The sequence below is a fragment of the Solanum lycopersicum genome, chromosome 1 (assembly GCF_036512215.1).
Source record: "Solanum lycopersicum chromosome 1, SLM_r2.1".
Lineage (NCBI taxonomy): Eukaryota > Viridiplantae > Streptophyta > Magnoliopsida > Solanales > Solanaceae > Solanum > Solanum lycopersicum.
The window spans coordinates 11,499,602-11,522,072 of NC_090800.1; the positions used below are offsets into that span (position 1 = coordinate 11,499,602).

A 22,471-nucleotide genomic window follows, 5' to 3' on the forward strand; every position below is an offset into this window, starting at 1 on the left:
AGTCTAGCCTCATATTTGTCAATAGTCCCATCACGTTTCATTTTCCTTTTAAAGATCCACTTTGATCCTAAAGGTTTATTCCATGGAGGAAGATCAGTCAATTCCCTAGTGTGATTGCTTAAAATTGATTCGACCTAACTATTAATTGCTTCTTTCCAATAAGTTGACTCAGACGAAGACATAACTACTTTAAATGTTTGAGGCTCATTTTAAAACAATTGTGCTAGAAAATCTGGTCCGAAATAAGAGTTTTTTTGGAGAGTACTAAGCCTAGGTTCCTCACTTGTTAGAATATTTTCCATTGATTCTTCTCGTGTTCGTTTAGGTCTTTCACTTGTTGACTCACTTTCTATTTTATATGGATAAATGTTATCAAAAAACTCTGCATTAATTGATTTAATTATCGTATTAATATGGATCTCAGGATTATCAGATTTGTGAACTAAAAATTAATAGGCTTTACTTTTCACAACATACCCAATAAAGACACAATCTACTATTTTGGGTCCAATTTTAACCCTCTACGGTAAATAAAACACTACCTTGGCTAAACACCCCCACACTTTGAAATATTTTAAGTTGGGTTTCCTTCCTTTTCACAACTCATATGGAATTGACTGTGTTTTTCAATGGGGTACTCTATTGAGTATTTTATTACATGTAAGGATGACTCCCACCCAAACGTTTTGTGGTGAACTAGAATTGATCCTTAAGGCATTCATCATTTTCTTTAATGTCCTGTTCTTCCGTTCTGCCAAACCATTTGATTGTGGTGTATAAGGTGCAGTAGTTTGATGAATAATACCATATTCCAAATATATCTCTGTAAAAGGATATTCATATTTTCCATTCCTATCACTCCGAGTCATATATCTTTGTGTATTAAGTCTAAAGGTTAGGATTTTCTTACAACAGACTTATAAGGATGTTTAACAAACTTACAATTCACACAAATTTCACATTTCGATCTATTACATTTAAAATCAGGCAAAATACATAAAGATTAACCAATTTTCGCAAGGCTTTGTAATTTATATGTGCAAAACGGGAAAGCCATAAATCATTTAACTCCAATAAGTAAACAGAAGCAAAATTTTTATTAATACTGTCAACAACCATTACATTCCGTTTGAAAAGACCCTGATTGAGGTATCCTTTTCGTATGAACATTTCGTTCTTACTTATTACAACTTTATCATTAACTAGGACACACTTAAACCCATTCTTAACGAGTAGTTCAACATAAAGTAAATTCTTCCTAATAGTAGAGACATGCAGAACATTGTTCAAAGTCAACACCTTGTCGGATGTCATTTTCAACATTACTTTCCCAATTCATACAATCCTTGTTTTTACTGTGTTTCCCATGAATAAATCTTCATCGTACTCAGCAGGAGTGTACATTGCAAAGGCTTCTTTCGCAGAGCAAATACGTCTAGTTGCACCTTAGTCGAGAAATCACTCCTTGTGGTTTCCAACTAAGTTACACTCCGAGGTCAATGCACACAAGTCATCTGCATCTTCCATCCTTTCCATGATGTTTGCTTGACTTTTGTCTTTGCCTTTAAACTCTCCTATTTTTTCCCCACCATCGATGAGGGACAAATGCCTTTTTATAAAAGCATAAGAGGACTTTTAAAGTTCCCAATTCATCAAGTTCTCATTTTTTAAATTCCTCTCTTTCCCTCTATTTCCCATCTTCGGGCTACATAGCCAACAAAAACTACTTCCAAAATGTGTTGGGAGATATTATTGGGTTAGTTGTTTGTGTGGTCTTTGTTGATTCTAGATCTAAAAACTCAACATTCGTAGACATCAAATTTGTGTGGGACTCTATTAGATGACTTAAATTTCAATTAGGCCTTATTGAAAACTACTCCTAGCTTACACTATATAAAGGGTAATGTATCCCTTAGAGAGGGATCTTAAAAATTTCATAAATTCATGAAATATTTACAAAGATATCAAGATGTGGGTGGAATCTTCTTGTTAACAAAATACATAAAAAATATCCATAGAAACCTATTTACATGGATATCAAATAAAATTTATTTAAGGTGCAAATTATCCGTTAGAAGAATCAAGAGAGGGATAGAATTTTATCTAAACTATTAATTAACAAAATATTCTTGTTTCATCAAATTTATTTTGTGGTCAGAGTATATTTTCCTTAAATAAGATTTATGTCAAACAAATTTTGTCTCCTCGAACCTAACAAGTATTATAACTTCTTTTAGAATTTGATTAGTTCGATCGGAGTTGATAAATTGGTAAAATTTGTTAGAAATTGATGAAAAAAATGAATATTCATTGATCAAATCATTCATTCCGTAGTCTGATAGATCTTTTGTAGAAATTAATTAATCAGACAAGAATAAAGATAAATCAAGTGCCTTTGGGGTCATCTCTTACCTTATATGTAGTATTTATCTCCCTAAAGCTTGGACATGCACACACAAGAAGAGGCCTTATATTTAAAAATGTACTAAGTATCTTTTTCAAAGCTAGAATAAAAAAAGATCGCATTAATAAAGGACCTAACAACATCCCCAACCACATTCCGTAAAGTAGTTTCACTCTCTCATCCAAATGTAGACACAATATAAAATTTATCAAAATTCTCAACTGTATAACATATCTGCCTTTGCAAATATGGTGAGGCATGAAGAATGTGCTCATGCAGGCTAGCCTTAATTGCAGATTGAGTATATCATTCATTATTTAATAATTAGCCTTAATTGCAGATTGAGTATATCATTCATTATTTAATAATCTAGACCACAAATAAGTAATTAGTCCTGTAATCCACCTCGAATATTTGAAATAGATATATGTTGTAATAACATAATCTAGCATTACATCTCCAACAAATTTCAAGTGCTAATAGTATGGTGGAATCTCATGTAGCACGTAAGATCCCTGAGTTATCGTTTTTACAAGCAGCGAAGGGTCGTGAAATTTGTAGTGTAGCAATGATTTCTATGTACCGACATTGACTAGCTTCTTAGCATTCACGATGAAGTGCCTTAAGATAGGTACATCAATAAAATCAATGTCCATCTCAATCCATTTCATAAATGATAAAGCTGCTACGGTGCCCGTCCGAGCTAAGGTAGGCACCTGTTAGTGCCTCAACCAATTCAGCTACTCTATTGTTTCTAATCTCCTATGCTTTACCCTACAACACATTTCTACTGAAGGCATCAAGAAATTTTTGTTAAGTTTTAAACTTGAGGATTATCACTAGGAATTGTCCACACTTTAAGATATAATGGTTCATTACGGATAAATCCCAAAATTTTACGAGCACATCCAAGCTTTAACAATGCAACACTAAAATGATTTTATTTTTCTTAATGTTGAGAAGACCCTCATGATAATTTTCATATGTCTGTCACGACCCAAATCCGGGCCGCGACTGGCACCCACACTTACCCTCCTATGTGAGCGAACCAACCAATCTAAACCTTAACATTTCAATATTATATAAACAGAAATTAATGGGGAAGACTTAAACTCAGAAATAAAATCAATAGCTATTATTATCCCCAAAATCTGGAAGTCATCACCACAAGAACATCTACGATCAAATGACTAAACTAAGAGTATTCTAAAAGCTAAAAATACATAAGAAGCTCGTCCATGCCGGAAGTTCAAGGCATCAAGACTTGAAGAATAAGATCCAGTCCAAGCTAGAAGCATTAGCTCACCCTGAATTTCCGGTATAGTAAGACTGGCTTGAATTACTGTTGAGTTGAAGGCGACGACACGTTTGCTTCACTCCACAAATAAACAAGAAGAAAACATAAAAGTAGGGGTCAGTACAAAACACGGGTACTGAGTAGATATCATCGGCCAACTCAAAATAGAAAACAGCATATATCAGATAATATCATAAAATCAACTAATATCCTTAGCATGCAGCATTTACAATTACCATAGCCCTTGGTTACAACACCAAGCTCATCAATGAGGACTCACGCCTCCTCATCATACTCATTTGGGAATTAGGTTCATTAGATTGAATATATTAACATCTTTCAAGATTCTTTATCTTTATTCCCCTCGTGTCGGTACGTGACACTCCGATCCTCATATACTATTCTGGTACCGGAACGTGGTACCCAATCTATATTCTATCCTGGTGTCGGAACGTGACACCCAATCAATATTCTATCCTGGTACCGGAACGTGGCACCCGATCCATATTCTATCCTGGTGTCGGAACGTGACACTCCGATCCTCATATACTATCCTGGTACCGGAACGTGGCACCCGATCCATATTTTATCCTGGTGTCGGAACGTGACACCTGATCCATATTCTATCCTGGTACCGGAACATGGCACCCAATCCATATTCTATCCTTGTGTCGGAATGTGACACTCCGATCCTCATATACTATCCTGGTACCGGAACATGGCACCCGATCCCCTAATCTCACTACTTTCATTCATCAAGGCTTCTTTTATACGAAGACATCATCATTAACAAAATAGATTAGGGTTTGCAAGATTTGGGATTCAATAACTTCATCATGCTTATATAATCACAATTATATAATTACGTTAATGCAAGCATACAATTAAGCACATAGCAGGGTTTACAATATTATCAATACATATCATTCGGTATTAAGAGTTTACTACGAATATCGTAAGAGAAACCATAGCCTACCTCCACCGAAGATTATTAATCAAGCAAGAAAATTTTCTCCAATGCTTTGTGTTTCCCCTCCTCGATCGTCTCTCTCTATCGATTCCCTTCTCTCTCTTTCTGTTCATTTCTTTTTCTTATTCCAACCCTCTTTCTTTTACCCTAATTAGTATAAAATTAAGAATAAAAGATGGCAATAATGCCCCACTAATTAACTTAAGGTTACCTCTTTTAACCCCCAAGTAATTAGACTTATTAACATTAACCCACTAACTTTATAATTAAGGCAAGAATAGTCAAAAACGTCCCTTAAGTCTTATCAAGAAATCCGACCCTGACTGGGATTGTGCAGTCTGTGACGGCCCGTCGCGCCTGCGACGGTCCGTCCTGCTGCCCGTCACAGAGTTCAGAGACTCAATTTCTCTTAAGGGTCTGTGACGGTCCGTTACACCTGTGATGGTCTGTCCTGCCATTCCGTCACGAAGTTCAGAGAGTCGATTTTCAGTACCCAATTTCAGATTTTCTAAGTGTTTTTAAAAGAGACCCTGCGACGATCCGTCGTGCCCATGACGGTCCGTCGTGGGGTCCGTTGTTTCTGCCAGTTTCTCCAAAATTGAAGTCTGCGGCTCAAAACGACTAAACAGGTCGTTACAATAGATACCAATTTACCCATCGTTCGTTCCCGAACAATCACAAGAAGGAAAACAAGGGCGAAGAGGAGTACCTGAATCTGTAAACAGGTGTGGGTATCTTTCTCGCATATCGACCTCCTTCTCCCAAGTTGCTTCTTCAACCGGCCGGTTCTTCCATTGCACCTTGACTGATGCAATCTCCCTTGATCTGAACTTGCGAATTTCCCTATCTAGAATGGAAACAGGTTCCTCCTCATAAGATAAATTCTCGTCAAGCAGAACTGAATCCCAACGGATAATGTAGTTTCCATCCCCATGGTATCTTTTCAACATCGCCACATGGAATACCGGATGCACTCCGGACAGTCCTGGAGGCAAGGCTAACTCATACGCCACCTCCCCTACTCGCTTACGTACTTCAAATGGTCCAATGTACCTTGGACTTAGCTTACCCCTTTTACCAATCCACATCACCCCTTTTATGGGCGAAACCTTCAGCAAGACTCGTTCTCCCTCCATGAACTCTATGTCTCTAGCCCTTCGATCTGTATATTCTTTTTGTCTACTTTGCGCCGCTAGAAGCTTTTATTGAAAAGATTTCACCTTCTCCATCGAATCCCTCAAAAGATCAGTACCCCAAGGTCTAACCTCGAACACATCAAACCAACCAATTGGGGACCTACATCTCCTACCATACAATGCTTCAAATGGAGACATATCAATGCTTGAGTGATAGCTATTATTGTATGAAAATTCCGCTAAGGGTAAGAAGCTATCCAAATGGCCACCAAACTCTATCACACATGCGCGAAGCATATCCTCCAACACTTCAATCGTTCGCTCAGACTAACCATCGGTCTGAGGATGGAACACGGTACTAAGGTCCAACCTAGTACCCAATTCCGCATGCAGTGTTTTCCAAAACTTAGAAGTAAACTGCGTACATCTATCTGATATAATGGAGATTGGAACCCCATGCAATCGCACCACTTCCAAGATGTAAAGTTTGGCTAACTTCTCTTCATTGTAAGTCACCTTGACCGGAATGAAATGAGCAGACTTAGTTAACCTATCAACAATCACCCAGATGGAATCGTACTTACCCATCGTCTTTGGAAGACCAACCACGAAGTCCATTGCGATTCTCTCCCATTTCCATTCTGGAATAGGCATTCTCTGAAGTGTTCCTCCGGGCCTTTGGTGTTCATACTTTACTTGTTGACAGTTTGGACATTTGGCAATAATGTCCACAATGTCACGCTTCATTCTACTCCACCAAAAGTGTTGCTTTAGGTCACGGTACATCTTGGTTGCACCCGGATGTATCAAATACCTTGAACTATGAGCCTCTATTAGAATAGTGTTGATCAAATCATCGACGCGGGGTACACATACCCTTCCCTTGATCCTCAAAACACCCTCATCATCGATTTGTGCTTCCTTAGCCTCTCCTCGCAATACCTTATCTTGAATTCTGCGCAGTTTAACATCGTTAGACTGTCTTCCCTTAATCTTGTCAAGAAAGGAAGATCTTGCCTCCACAGAAGCCAACAGTCCTACATTCTCATTTACTTCTAATCTAATCAAGTCATTAGCTAGAGTCTGAACCTCTCTAGCCAATGGGCGTCTAGAAGCTTGCAAGTGAGCTAGACTTCGCATGCTTCCCGCCTTTCTACTAAAACCATCCGCTACAACATTCACCTTTCCCGGATGATACAAGATAGTGATATCGTAGTCCTTTAGTAGCTCCATCCATCTCCTTTGTCTCAAGTTCAAATCCTTCTGAGTAAAGACATACTGAAGGCTACGATGATTCGTGTAGACCTCACACTTAACCCCATATAAATAGTGTCTCCATTGCTTTAATGCAAACACCACCGCAGCCAATTCCAAATCATGAGTTGGATAGTTACGTTCATGCACTTTTAATTGTCTTGAAGCATAAGCAATCACATTCTTCTCTTGCATTAGCACTGCACCCAAACCCGAATAGGATGCATCACATAGACAATGAAATTCTTACCCTCCACTAGGAAGGTGAGAATTGGTGCAGTAGTTAACAGAGTCTTGGGCTTCTGAAAGCTTTCTTCACACTCGTCTGACCATACAAATGGAACATTCTACTTAGTCAAGTTCGTTAGTTGGGAAGCAATAGAAGAGAATCCCTTGACAAATCGGCGGTAGTAGCTAGTTAACCCAACAAAGCTCCTTATTTCTGACACATTAGTAGGTCTTACCTATTTCTTCTCTGTCTCGATTTTAGAAGGATCCACCATCACTCCATCCTTTGAAACAACGTGCCCCAAGAAGGACACTGCATCTAGTCAAAACTCACACTTAGAGGACTTGGCATAAAGCTTTTTCTCTCTCAACATTTCCAATACCATTCTCAAATGCTCCACATGTTCTTTCTTGCTCTTTGAGTATATCAGTACATCATCAATAAATACGATCACGAAGAGGTCCAAATATGGCTTAAAAATCCCATTCATCAAGCTCATGAACACAGCAGGGGCATTCGTAAGACGAAAAGACATCACTACAAATTCATAATGCCCATTCCTCATTCGAAAAGCAGTCTTTGGCACATCCGTTGCCCGTATTTTCAATTGATGATAATCGGATCTCAAGTCAATCTTAGAGAAGACACAAGCACCTTGTAACTGATCGAACAAGTCATCAATGCAAGGAAGAGGGTACTTGTTCTTTATGGTTACCTTGTTCAATTGCTGGTAGTCTATGCACATCCGAAAACTCCCATCCTTCTTCTTCACAAACAAAACCAGAGCACTCCAAGGGGATGCACTTGGTCTAATGAAGCCTTTGTTCAACAACTCTTGAAGTTGTGCCTTTAACTCTCTTAACTCCGCGGGAGCCATTCTATAAGGGGGTATAGAAATGGGGCGAGTACCCGGTTCAAGGTCAATACAGAAATCAATATCCCTATCTGGTGGCATACCAGGAAGATCTGCAGGGAACACATCCCGAAACTCACGAACCACCGAAACTGACTCAATCGAAGGTACTTGGGTAGTGTCATTTTGAGATGTGCCAAGAAAGCTAAACGCCCTTTACTAACCATTTTCTTAGCACGAAGAAGGGAGATGATACGCACCGGATTGGAAGTGTAGTCACCCTCCCACACTAACGGATCTATCCCAGGTTTGGCTAATGTCACCGTTTTAGTATTACAATCCAAGATCGCAAATTGCGGAGAAAGCCAAGTCATACCCAGAATTACATCAAAATCATCCATTTCTAAGATAACCAAATCTACATAAGTGTTGCTCCCCACAAAGTTCACCAAACATGACCTATACACCTTTTCAACTACCACAGACTCACCCACCAGAGTAGAAACACGAATATGCATATCAAGTAATTCACAATGTAAATTTAGACCATTAGCAAATGAGGAAGATACATAAGAAAATGTGGATTCAGGATCAAACAATACAGAAGCCATGCAATCACAAACCAGAAGATTACCTGTGATGACAGCATCAGATGCCTCCGCTTCAGATCTCCCAGGGAAAGCGTAGCAATGGGCCCTCTCACCCGTCTCTCCGTTGCCCCTACCATGTTGTGATGTAGTGGCTACAGTTTGCCCATCACCTCGACCGTTCTGGTGGCCACCATTACCTCGGCCACCACGTCCTCTAAAATAACGGCCTCTACCATGACCACCTCTACCTCTAACATTTGGAGGTTTGTAACTCTGTTTCGGAAAATATCTCTTAATATGTCCAATCTCCCCACATCCATAGCACTCTCTGGGTTCATGCGTAGGTCTCTTAGAGAAGTGTTGACCGGTCGGAGGTGGACCCCCAATTACAGTATGTAGTGACGACTAAATGGGTCGAACTGCGTAACCTCCGGAACCCTGTCCTCTAGAGTAAGAACCATTAAACTCACCTTCCTTTTGAAACCTCTTAAATGTCGATGCCATGGTTAATTCATCTGGGTTCACTCTTTCCACCTCTACCAGGAAATCTACCACTTCTTGGAAGGATTTTGCCATAGCCGCTACCTGTAAGGCTGAAATCCGCAACTCTGACCTCAACCCCTTCACAAAATGACGAATCCGCTCTTGTGGACTGAAACAAAGTTCGGTGGCATATCTGGATAGTGCACGGAACTTAGCCTCATATGCATTGACCGACATCCTACCTTGCTCTAGGCTCAAGAACTCATCCCTTTTCCTATCCCTCAACGTCCGGGGGATATACTTCTCCATAAACAAGTTAGAGAATGAGGCCCAAGTCATAGGTGGTGCCTCTGTTGGTTGACACTCAATATGCGACCGCCACCACATTTTGGCGTTCCCTTGAAACTGATAAGTCACAAACTCCACACCAAACCGTTCTACTATACCCATCTTGTGTAGTAGCTCGTGATAGTAAACCAAAAATCATAAGCATCCTCCGATTCAGCACCCTTGAAGACCAGAGGTTTCAATTTCAAGAACTTACTGAAATGTTCATGCTGATCATTTGTCATTATAGGCCCAGTAGTCAGACGTGGAAATGTTCCTATGTCCAATGAGCCATCCATACGAGGAGCCATAGTGGCTGCATGTTGTACTTCGGAAACCGGAGGTGTTGGCACAGAAAACACTGGAGGTGCCTGACCTTGATCAGACAACCCACTGATATAGGCGAGAACCTGATTGATCATCTGTGGGGTAGGTTGGGGTGGAATATCCCTCATTTTGCACTTGTTCATTTTCCCCATCCTCTCCTTCTCTTATTACTTACTCAGTCGGTGGAGGAGTCACTGCCCTAGAATCAGATGGGCTAGGTGCTCGTCCTCTTCCCCTAGAGGACGTCCTCCCACGACCTCTACCACGGTCTCTTGCCGCTGCTCTTCCTCGAGCTACAACCCCAGTGGCTGGCTCAGACGCACCCTGTCCTGCCGGTGCTGGTGTTGGTGTTGGCGTAGTCATTGCTCTAGTTCTAACCATCTGCGAAAGAGAGTAAAGATGGTCAGATACCAATTTGTATCACCTAGATACCAATTGGATTCAAGTAGTAGCACGAAAGAAAGAATGAAAGAATGGAATTTTCCTAAAGTCTTATAGCCTATAAACCAAAAGTAAAGGCGTCCCCCTACCGTTCCTTAAGACTCTACTAGACTCGTTCTTGTGTGATGAGACCAACGAACCTAATGCTCTGATACCAAGTTTGTCACGACCCAAATCCGGGCCGCGACTGGCACCCACACATACCCTCCTATGTGAGCGAACCAACCAATCTAAACCTTAACATTTCAATATAATATAAACAGAAAGTAATGTCGAAGACTTAAACTCATAAATAAAATCAATAACTATTATTATCCCTAAAATCTGGAAGTCATCACCACAAGAACATCTACGATCAAATGACTAAACTAATAGTATTCTAAAAGCTAAAAATACATAAGAAGCTAGTCCATGCCGGAAGGTCAAGGCATCAAGACTTGAAGAAGAAGATCCAGTCCAAGCTAGAAGCATTAGCTCACCTTGAATTTCTGGTATAGTAAGACTGGCTTGAATTACTGTTGAGTCGAAGGCGACGGCACATTTGCTGCACTCCACAAATAAACAAGAAGAAAACATAAAAGTAGCGGTCAGTACAAAACACGGGTACTGAGTAGATATCATCGGCCAACTCAAAATAGAATACAGTATATATCATATAATATCATAAAATCAACTAATATCCATAGCATGCAGCATTTACAATTACCATAGCCCTTGGTTACAACACCAAGCTCATCAATGAGGACTCACGCCTCCTCATCATACTCATTTGGGAATTAGGTTCATTAGATTGAATATATTAACATCTTTCAAGATTCATTATCTTTATTCCCCTCATGTCGGTACGTGACACTCTGATCCTCATATACTATCCTGGTACCGGAACGTGGCACCCGATCAATATTCTATCCTGGTGCCGGAACGTGACACCCGATCAATATTCTATCCTGGTACCAGAACGTGGCACCCGATCCATATTCTATCCTGGTGTCGGAACGTGACACTCCGATCCTCATATACTATCTTGGTACCGGAACGTGGCACCCGATCCATATTCTATCCTGGTGTCAGAACGTGACACCCGATCCATATTTTATCCTGGTACAGGAACGTGGCACCCGATCCATATTCTATCCTGGTGTCGGAACGTGACACTCCGATCCTCATATACTATCCTGGTACCGGAACATGGCACCCGATCCCCTAATCTCACTACATTAATTCATCAAGCCTTCTTTTATACCGAGGCATCATCATTAACAAAGTAGATTAGGGTTTGCAAGATTCGGGATTCAATAACATCATCATGCTTATATAATCACAATTATATAATTACGTTAATGCAAGCATACAATTAAGCACATAGCAGGGTTTAAAATATTATCAATACATATGATTCGCTATTAAGAGTTTACTACGAATATCATAAGAGAAACCATAACCTACCTCCACCGAAGATTACTGATCAAGCAAGCAAATTTTCTCCAAAGCTTTGTGTTTCCCCCTCTCGATCGTCTCTCTCTCTATCGATTCCCTTCTCTCTCTTTCTGTTCTTTTCTTTTTATTATTCCAACCCTCTTTCTTTTATCCTAATTAGTATATAATTAAGAATAAAAGATGGAAATAATGCCCCACTAATTAACTTAAGGTTACCTCTTTTAACCCCCAAGTAATTAGACTTATTAACATTAACCCACTAACTTTATAATTAAGGAAAGTATAGTCAAAAACGTCCCTTAAAACGTATCAAGAAATCCGACCCAGACTGGGATTGTGCAGTCTGTGACGGCCCGTCGCACCTGCGACGGTCCGTCTTGCTGCCCGTCACAGAATTGAGAGACTCAATTTCTCTGAAGGGTCTGTGACGGTCCGTTACACCTGTGACGGTCCGTCCTGTCATTTCGTCATGAAGTTCAGAGAGTCGATTTTCAGTACCCAATTTCAGATTTTCTAATTGTTTTGAAACGAGACCCTGCGACGGTCTGTCGTGCCCATGATGGTCCGTCGTGGGGTCCGTCGTTTCTGCCAGTTTCTCCAAAATTGAAGTCTGCTGCTCAAAAGCACTAAATAGGTCGTTACAATATCTTAAATGATTGTATACTAATAGCATGTCTGAGAAAAGAGTTAACAAGCTTCTCACGGGATTGCAAATGAACATTCTGGAGACATTTCTTTGTTGTCATTACTTCTAAAATCTTAGTAGTTTCGATACAAAGTTTTTCTTTGTGGTAATTCAAAAGCATTTTTTAAAGTTTATTCGGCAACGATGGTTTCCCTTTAAGGTCTAAAGGTTCTAGCACGGTAGATGGTTTCCCAAACTCCGCTGAACAAATTCACTGCTATATGTATATACCTTAGATTCATAAGATTCTCGAGGTCAAGAATATTTATCCAATAACTATATGCCGTGCTAGAACTTGTAGACTTTATTTGAGAAGCATTCATACTGAATAAACTTGAAAGAATGCTTTTGAATTATTGCAAGCTAAAACATTGTATCCCAGCTGGAAAGATTTTGGAAGGAATGACAACAAAGAAATGCCTCCAGAAGTTTCATTCAGAATCACTAGGGAAACTTTGAGTCTCTTTTCTAAAATCTGACGTCAGTATACAACTATTTAAGAATTATGAAATTCAGCACGAGGGTTTATTCATAAATAAGAAAATAAAATCATTTCCAATGTTAAACTTTGAAACTTCGGATGCGCTCGTAAAATATTAAATTTATGCATAATGAACCATTTGATTTTCTAACGTGAATCATTCCTGATGATAATTCTCATGTTCTTCGACTATTAGTTCCCTTTTCCTTCAATAAAAATGTAAAATAGGCTAAGGGAAACTGTTAGAAATAGTAAGAAGTAGTTAATGTGGGTGAGGAACTAATAGGTGCCTACCTCAGCTCATGTGGGGTAGAACCGATTTTACCATTTAAGAAGTGGATTGGTTTGAACATTGAGTTTGTTGATTCTGTGAAGCTAGTTAATGTATGTTTCTTTTGAACCTTGCTACTTACAAGTTCCATGATCCTTCATGGCTTGTTGAAACTATTACTCATGGATCATATTCCACAATAATATCAACGGTAGGAATTCTAGGAGATGCAATGCTATATTATGTTGGGACAACACATATCGATTTAAAATATCGAACTGACTCCATGACTAATTACTGATTTGAGGTAAGCTTCTATAAATAATGAATAATATGCTCAATATGCACTTAAGGCTGGCATGCACAAGCACCTTCTTCATGCCTCACAAAATTTGTAAAGAAAAATATGTTGTACTATTGAGAATTTTTGAGAAATTAAATCATGTGTCCACGTTTTGATGGGAATTTGAAAGTCTCTTAGAGATTTTTTTGGGTCCTCTGTTGGTGTGATCCCTTAAGACCTCTCCTGGAACCGTTGATTACACCTCAAACAATAAACACCAACCAATAAGAGAGTTAAGTGAACTATGTGCCCACAAAGGTTATTTAAAAAAGAAATCAGTTTCTTCTTGAGACTGAGACTCAAGATTTGTAGACATCAAAATTGTGTGGGACTCTACCAGATGAGTCCAACATCGATTAGAATTCTTGAAGACTAATCCTAATTCTTGAAGACTAATCCTAACTCACACTATATAAAGGGTGCTATATCCCTTGAAGAGGGATCTCGTAAATTTCATAAATTCATGGAACATTTATAGAGAGATAGAGATATGGGCGGACTCTTTGTGAACACAAATACTTCATGAAAGTCCACAAGTCCTCAAGAAATGCACAAATTGTATTCAAATTGTTAATTAGTAACATATTCTTCTTTCTGCATATTTATTTCTTAGTTAGAGTTTATTGTCAATACATAAATTTTTTTTTAGAGAAATTGTCTACTAGAACCCTAACTAAAATTTCTAATTTATTTTGGGTTTTATTAGTTTTATCCGAGTTGAAGAATTGGTCAGAATCCATTAGACATTGTAGAAAGAACTTAATGTTCATTGATCAAATCCTTCATTGAATAGTCAAATAGATCGTTTGACGAAATTAATTAACAAAAAGAGAGTAAATATAGATCTAGTTTCTTTAGGGTCATATCATACCTTCTAAGTAGTATTTATCGCCAAATAGATAGATATACAAACACAAGATTTAGTGAAGTTTAATTTTAAATTGTTTCTTGTAAGTGGTCATGAGATGTTACAAAATGTGGAGTTTGTGGAGTCCGACACAGTGGATTACACTACTTTTCACATGTGGGTCCTATCTAGGAAGTGGTGGCAGTCTGATGTCGATACTAGAAAAACATGTTCGTTCCTTGTAACTTCAGTCTGAAAACTTGACTGAAGATGGTAGTTCTGATCAATTTTTGGAAAGATTTCATGCCTTGTCTCACCATGCTTTGATGATTTTACCAGATGAGACTTAGAATTTTTCGATTCATGAGAAGTTTGACTTATTTTATCCGTTGAAGCAGCTTATCAAACAACCTTGTCCGAAGCTTCTTTTTAAAGAGCAGTCAAAGGTGGTCATGGATCTTATGGCCACATGGAATCTAAGGATTTGGCAGACAAGACGTCTTGCCCTTGTTGTTTTTTTGTAGTATCTCATCTGGAGGGGGATCCTTAAGGAGGGGTATTCATCCTCGGTGTTTAGTATACATGTTCATCCAGTTATGTAAGTTACCGAGGGAGGTAATATTGGACAAAGATTCTACAACTTGGGTCAAGACTTATCAGGGTTGCTATTAAAGGTTTTCAGGTTACGGTGACCATTCAATGTGTTTTGATTTCTGTTAGTACATGGTGGTTCCTAGTCCTACAAGAGTGTGGTGGGTCAAGTAAAATCAATAGATATTCCTCCAGACTTGGACCAGGAGGTCGGCATCAATAATGTTTTGTAACGTTTTTCATTCATTCATTTATGTTTTTTACAAAATAAAGACTGGAAAATTATTTCATTAAAACTGAGTAAAATTTTCAAATTCAACTTGGAAAAAGTGAACAATTTCATAGCAAAACACTAATATTATAAAAATAAAGGGTATTTAAAGAAAGTGAATGTAATTTATATACAATGACTTTTATTAGAAAAAATAACAATGAACAAGAAAACACATATTTCTTTTTACCTCATTCGCCTTAAATGGTCTTGATTCATTCAATTCATTGTTGATCAAATTAATTTTTTTATGAATCTAAAAACTACTCATTAATGCAAGCTTTGTCTACTTGAAGAATAAAAAAATTGGAGCATAATTTACCACGTGAATTTAGATCCTCTAAAATGAAACTCAAAACTTTTCTTTAAAAATGGAGATAGTTGAAGAAGATATGGTGTTGGCATGTTCATTGCGACGTCATGGATTATAAAATCAGAAATTATGGCTGCAAAATTCTCACATTCCATTACCAATTGAAGTCGATGTATTCTCAAATTTTCGTAAGTAGAATGTTAGGTTAAAGTATGAAAATTGAAAACGGCGTTGTAAGTGTCTAGATCAGACAAATTTTACTGATGAAGAAGATGATGAGAGTGCATTCATAAAATTGTGCCATATAAACTTACAAAGACTTATAGAGATTATTGGATAAACAAAGGGATACTCCATATTTTTCATAAATCTCTTTTTATTTCTTTAAAAATAGTTTTTAATTATGATGTTTGAAGAATTATGAGTTTTCACTAATGTTTTGCTTGATCCACATTTATGATGGTCTTTACAAAATCAAAATTATCTATGAGATACAAAATATATTCAAAGATGTATTTGTTAATTTAATGTTATAGTTGAGTTAATTCTAACTATGTTAATTAAGTCAAATGCAAAGATATAACCACAATTCATTTCAAAAGAGAATACTTATCCGTTCCAATAAACAACAAAAAGAGGTTTTTGTAAAAGTGAAGTAATGGTCTTTAATGGCATTAATCTTGACAATCCGTTTCTTAAAATTTTAAAGAAAAATTAACTCTTCTATTTTAAACTACTCTTGAAATATCTATATAAGAATTGGAATTTGTAAGCATAAAAAATACAACATAAACCACAAAGAAAAAGAGAAAACAATTTTCCCTCCTTTCATCATATTCTTTGGATATTTTTTGCAATTTGGTTTTGGGCAACCTCCAAACTCTTAGCCACGAGTGCACGTGTTTGAGAGCAACTATGGAACCTTGAGAGCGACCGATTATAATGATTTGCATCGGAGTCAAGCCGAAATCGCTTTTAAAGCAGCGGCTTTCCACGACACAGTATTTGTGCTAATTTCTTTACTACTTTATAATTTCAATCTAATATCAATATTGTAGTATTTTGCCTAACAATTTTAAAGTGGTTTTCCTAACATTTATTATTGTTAAATGACTATTTCTTTGAACAAAACTTTTAATGATTTATAAAAACATGAGCCTTTTGATGGAAATAATTTTAAACCATGGTCACAAAAACATTTAATATTCTTTGAACAATGAGAAGTTGATTATGTTTTATTTAATGAACCTTCTATGAATGGTTCTAACATTAATACTGATTCTAGCATTGTTATAACTGTTGACGATGTTGGTAAAATGAAGGTTGACAAGGATAACAAAATTGTTAGAGAACATTTGCTAAATCATATGGAGAATCCTTTATTTGATTATTTTTAGACTATAAATCTGCCAAAGAAATATGGGATAGTTTGGAAAAGAAATATGGTGTTGATGATGCAGGAAAGAAAAAATATGTTCTCTGAAAGTTGATTAAAATCCAAATGTTTGATAATAAGCAAATAATGGAACAAGTTCACGAATATGAGAACTCTACTAGTGATGTTCTCAACGAGGACATGAAGATATGTGAGATATTTCAGGCTAATGTTCTTCTTTAAAAATTTCCACCATCTTGGAGTTATTATAGAAATCAATTAAAACATCAGAAAAAGAATTTAACCCTTCGAGAACTTATCAGTCACATGAGGACTGAAGAGGCGAACCGTGTCAAAGATAAGATGGAAGAACTTTCTCTTAATTCGTCTAAAGCTAATCTTGTTTAATTTTCTGCTACTATTGTGAAAGAGAGGTTAAAAGGCAAACAGAAGAAAGTCTCGAAAAATGAACATATGATGACGAAAAATCAAATCAACAAGCTGGAGAGTAAAATTCAAAATTTTAGCGTTCTTTTTTTTTTGTGGAAAAGTTGGTGATAGAGCTTCTAGGTGCTATCAGAGAAAAGGGAAAGACTCAAAGAAGGAAGGACAACGTGATTTCAAACCAATCTTGCTCAAGGTAAAGAAGTGATTGGTGCTGTAGTCGTTGAGGCAAATCTTGTGGCAAATAAAATTGACTAGGTGCTATACACAGGTGCCTCACGGCATTTCTGTGCCAGTAAAGAGTTATTACATGAGTTAGAGGAGTCTACTGATAGAGTGTGTGTTTATATGGGTAAATGCAATACTGTTGTAGTAATGGGTAAAGGAAAAGTTTTACTTAAATTAACTTCTGGAAAGACATTATCCCTGACCAATATTTTGTATGTTCCCTCCCTCTGTAAAACATAGTTTCCTGAGCACTTCCAATAAAGTAGGTCTTGCAGTTGTGTTTGAAGCTCATAAAATAATTATTTCTAGCGGAGGAGACTTTGTTGGGAAGGGATATCTTAGTAGAGGATTATTTGTATTAAAAATTGTTCGGCATTTCAAATTCTGCTTATATTGTTGAGTGTATTAATTTGTGGCATGGTAGACTAGGTCATGTTTATATTGCTTCTATTAAAATGCTCAGAAAAATGGAATTAATTCCTATGATAAAAACTGATGATTTTTCTAAATGTCATTTGTTGTAGAAGCAAAGCATGCAAAGAAACCTTTCAAATCTTTAATAAGTAGAAAGACTTAATGACTTGAACTAATACATGTATGTTTAGCACATTTCGAGAACACAGTTCGCAAAGGTGGAAAAGGTATTACATTACTTTTGTTGATGACTTTTCTAGATACACAAAGCTATATCTTCTTAAGTCAAAAGATGAAGCTGAAAGCATGTTTTGAAATTTAAAGCAGAAGTGGAAAATCAAGAAGTTTAGATCTGATAGGGGTGGTGAATATAGTAATAAAACTCTACAAGATTTTTATGAGAAAAATGGTATAATACATGAAGTTAGTGCTTGATATACTCCCTTACAAAACGTTTTAGCCGAATGGAAAAATACAACCCTTAAAGAAATGATGAACTCTATGCTTCTAAGCTCTGGTTTATCTAACAATATGTGGGGAGAAGCAGTCTTGTCTGCATGTTATATTCTTAATAGAGTCCCGCATAAGAAGTAAGAAAAGACCTCATATGTGTTGTAGAAAGTGTTTTCTCCTAACTTGACATTTCTAATAGTGTGTGTGTGTTTAGCTAAGGTTGGCTTACCTGATTTTAAATGAGTAAATATTTGTTCTAATACTTCTAATACTATCTTTATTGTTTATGCTCAAAATAGAGTTGCATATAGATTTATGTGTCTAAATGATCATTCTATTCGTGAATCTAGAGATGCAGAATTTTTTGAGTACATTTTTTCCTTTGAAAAACAATGTGCTAAGAGATGCGCAAAATAATGCTTCTATGTCTATGTCTATTAGTTCGCATGTTGTACCTTCTTCTAGAGTTATTTCTAATGAGCATGGAAATGAAATTAGAAGGAGTAAGAGTCATGGAATTGAGAAAAGTTTTTGTCCTGATTTTATCACTACATTCTTCACTGAAAATTTTGATATAAATATTTTAAATGATGAATAAGTGTCTACTTATTTAATAGAAGAAGACTCTAAGACTTATGATGAAGCAATGATATCAATAGATGTTATATTTTGGAAATAGGCTATTAAAAGAGAATTAGACTCCATAGTTTCTAATCACACTTGGGGCTTGAATGATTTACCTGAAGGTTGTAAGACCATAAGTAGCACGTTGATATTTAAGAATAAATTAAGACATGATTGTACAATTGATAAATATAAGGCTAGACTTGTGATTAGGGGTTTTAACGAAAAGAAAGGTGTTTTTGTGGAAGGGAAGATGCAATAGCCGGGAACAAGCGTAATTGGGCATTACGCCACTTGACTGTTGGGAAAGGAATTTGGGATAAAAAAGAAGAAATTTCGTATATAAAGATATGGTATTACTTTGATACTTATTCTTCTGTGACTAAAATAGGGACCATTATAGCTATTATTGCTTTAGCCTCTATTCAAGACTTAGTGGTACATCAAATGGATGTAAAAACATCAATTCTAAATTGTGATTTAAAGGAAAAGATCGATATGACTCAACTTGAGAGTTTTGTGGTTCCAGGACAAGAGGATAAAGTATGCAAACTGAGAATGTCCTTGTATGGACTAAAACAAGGACTTAAGCAATCATATCAAAAATTAAATATCACATTAGTGGACTATGACTTTATTGTATATTCATCTGATACATGGGTTTATTCTAACATGATAGGTTCAGATTGTGTCATTATATGTTTATATGTATGACATGTTAATCTTTTGTTCTAATGTGAATGTCATAAATGAGACTAAGAATTTTTTGTCTTCTAAATTTGAAATGAAAGACCTTGGTGAAGCAATGTAATTTTGGGAGTTAAAATTAAAAAAACTCTTAATAGTTTTTCTTTTTGTCAGTCTCATTACAATGAAAAGCTATTGAAAAAGTTTGATTGTTTTGATGTAGTTCGAGTGAGAACTCCTTATGATCCTAGTATACACTTGAAGAAGAAGAATGAATCTAGTGTTTCCCAAACTACATATGCTAAAATAATTGGTAGTGTAATGTTTCTCATGAACTATTCGTTGATTGATATAGCTTATACTGTTTGTAGATTGAGTTGATATACTCATAATCCTAGTAGTGAAGACTGGAATGCTCTTCATCGGTTGCTAAGGTATTTGATAGGTACTATGAATTGGTGTTTGCATTTTAACAAATTTTCTGCTGTTTTAGAAGGTTTTGGGATGCAAACTCGGTAACTGACAATAATGAACTTAGCTCCACCAGTGGCTATGTGTCTACTTTGGGTGGAGGCGCTATTTCGTGGAAGTGTTCTAAACAGAGTTGTATAGCCCATTTTACAATCGAATCAGAATTCATTGCTCTCGAGTTTGCAGCGGAAGAAGCTGAATTGATGAGAAATCTTTTGACAGATACGCCTTTGTGGGGAAGACAAGATTCACAAGTTTCTATTCATTGTGACTCACAAGCAGTAATTGTAATTGCCAAAATAGTGTGTACAATGGAAAAAAGAGACATACATGCATCAGACATTGTGCATTTAAATAGTTTTTGAAACTCTGTGTTATTTCCATTGAATATGTCAGGTCCGAAAGAAATTTGGCGGATCCTATGACCATGGTCTTGAAACTAAAAGAATCCTTGAAAGGTTGAGGGGGATGGTGCTAAAGACCATTGATTGAGGTAATGTAGTAGAACAGTTAGGCCTCAATATACACGACATTTCTATCCCTATGGCGTGAGGCAATGTTTTATAAGGTTGAGGTTATTTTTATCTTAATGATTCTGTTGCCTAAAGGTGATATATTTGAGATAGACTTGTTGGAGTCACCTACGTGAGTGTAAAGGTATGGTCTCCTTTTATGAATGTCTTGGGTCGTCTTTCTAGAACACTCATAAGAACCAAGGTGTGTGTGCATGACCATAAAAGCAATTTGTTTGTATCACGGAGGTTGCTTAAAATTTAAGGATATAGTATGTGTTATGGAGGTCTCAATTTATATCCATTCAGTTCAACAGTACTTCACTTTGTGGATATTGAGTTGTTTTCCCATTTTCACTATGTGTTAATTCAAATCGAAACATATTGACACTAAAGTACATGTTTCTTCCTTTTGTCCAAAAGTCTGTTCTTACTCTTTATCTTTGCATTGGTGGGGTATTGTTGAGTTAATACTAACTATGTTAATTAAGTCTAATACAATGATATAACAACAATACGTTTCAAAGGAGAAAACATATCCATTCAAATAAACAAACAAGAGCTTTCTATAAAAGTGAAATAATGACCTTTAATGCCATTAAACTTGACAATCCGTTTCTTGAAATGAAATAGAAAAAATTAACTCTTCTATTTGAAACTCCTCTTCTTGAAATATCCATACAAGAAAGACAATTTGTAAGTATAAAAAATATCACATCAACCATAAAGGATAAGAAAAAAGAATTTCCCTCCTTTCATTATATTCTTTGAATATTTTTGGGCATTTAGTTTTGCGCAACCTCCAAACTCTTAGCGACGAGTGAACGTGTTTGAGAGTAACTATGAAATCTTGGGGAGTGACCGGCTATAACGATTTGCATCGAAGTCAAGCCAAAATCGCTTTCAAGGCAGTGGATTGCCACGACACAAGATTTGTGATAAGTTCTTTACTACGTTATAATTCCAATCTAATATCAATATTGTAGTATTTTTCCTTACTGTATTATCTTTTCTAAACCTTAGGTGTTTGTGGACAAATAAAGTATCACAAACTGGTACTAAATGCACTAAATTTTATTTTATTTTCACATAAAATGTTTTTGATTTCATTTTATCATTACAATAAAATAATCCCACTATCACTAAACATCAAAACTCTATTGTTAAAATATATAGGGAAAATTATCAAATAATACTATTAGCTATATACTTTTTAAAAAAGAATTTCCTATCTAATTAATGTTTTTATTATAAATATCACAAATTGATTGTTAGATTTGTTAATCTTCTCCAAATAATTCTTCATTAGTTGTTTCTATTTTCATTGTCCAAATCTATGTTGCATATTTAATTTCTTGGTACACTAAAATAAATCTCTAAAGGAAAAAAAAGTTTTGACAAGTCGAAATGCGTAAATATTCAAAGAGAAAAATCATCATATTATTGTTGTTGTCTTTCAAAACTAGAAAATATTCTTTATTTTAAAAAACAAAAAAAATAAAATTAGGGTTAGAGAAAGAGAAAATGTAGGAGGGGATTACAAAGTAGTAGACGAACCTTCATCTACTCAATCAACATAACTACTAAGAATCTCCAACTAGCAATTCTTTTTATGTAATGATAATTATTTCTCAATGAGTCTGTAAGATTATTTACAATCTCTCTTCAGATACATAATTTATTCTTCATTTCTATCGAGTGTTTATAATATTC

The 22,471-nt window shown here is 36.3% G+C and overlaps 2 pseudogenes; one reads left to right on the forward strand and one right to left on the reverse strand.

Annotated features, from left to right (window-relative positions):
- Positions 1-2,581: 2,581 nt before the first annotated feature.
- LOC138340773 (endoribonuclease Dicer homolog 2-like) lies at positions 2,582-12,554 on the reverse strand (annotated as a pseudogene).
- Positions 12,555-19,586: 7,032 nt separating this feature from the next.
- The window catches only part of LOC138340774 (endoribonuclease Dicer homolog 2-like), a 32,353-nt pseudogene continuing 29,468 nt past the window's right edge, over positions 19,587-22,471 (forward strand).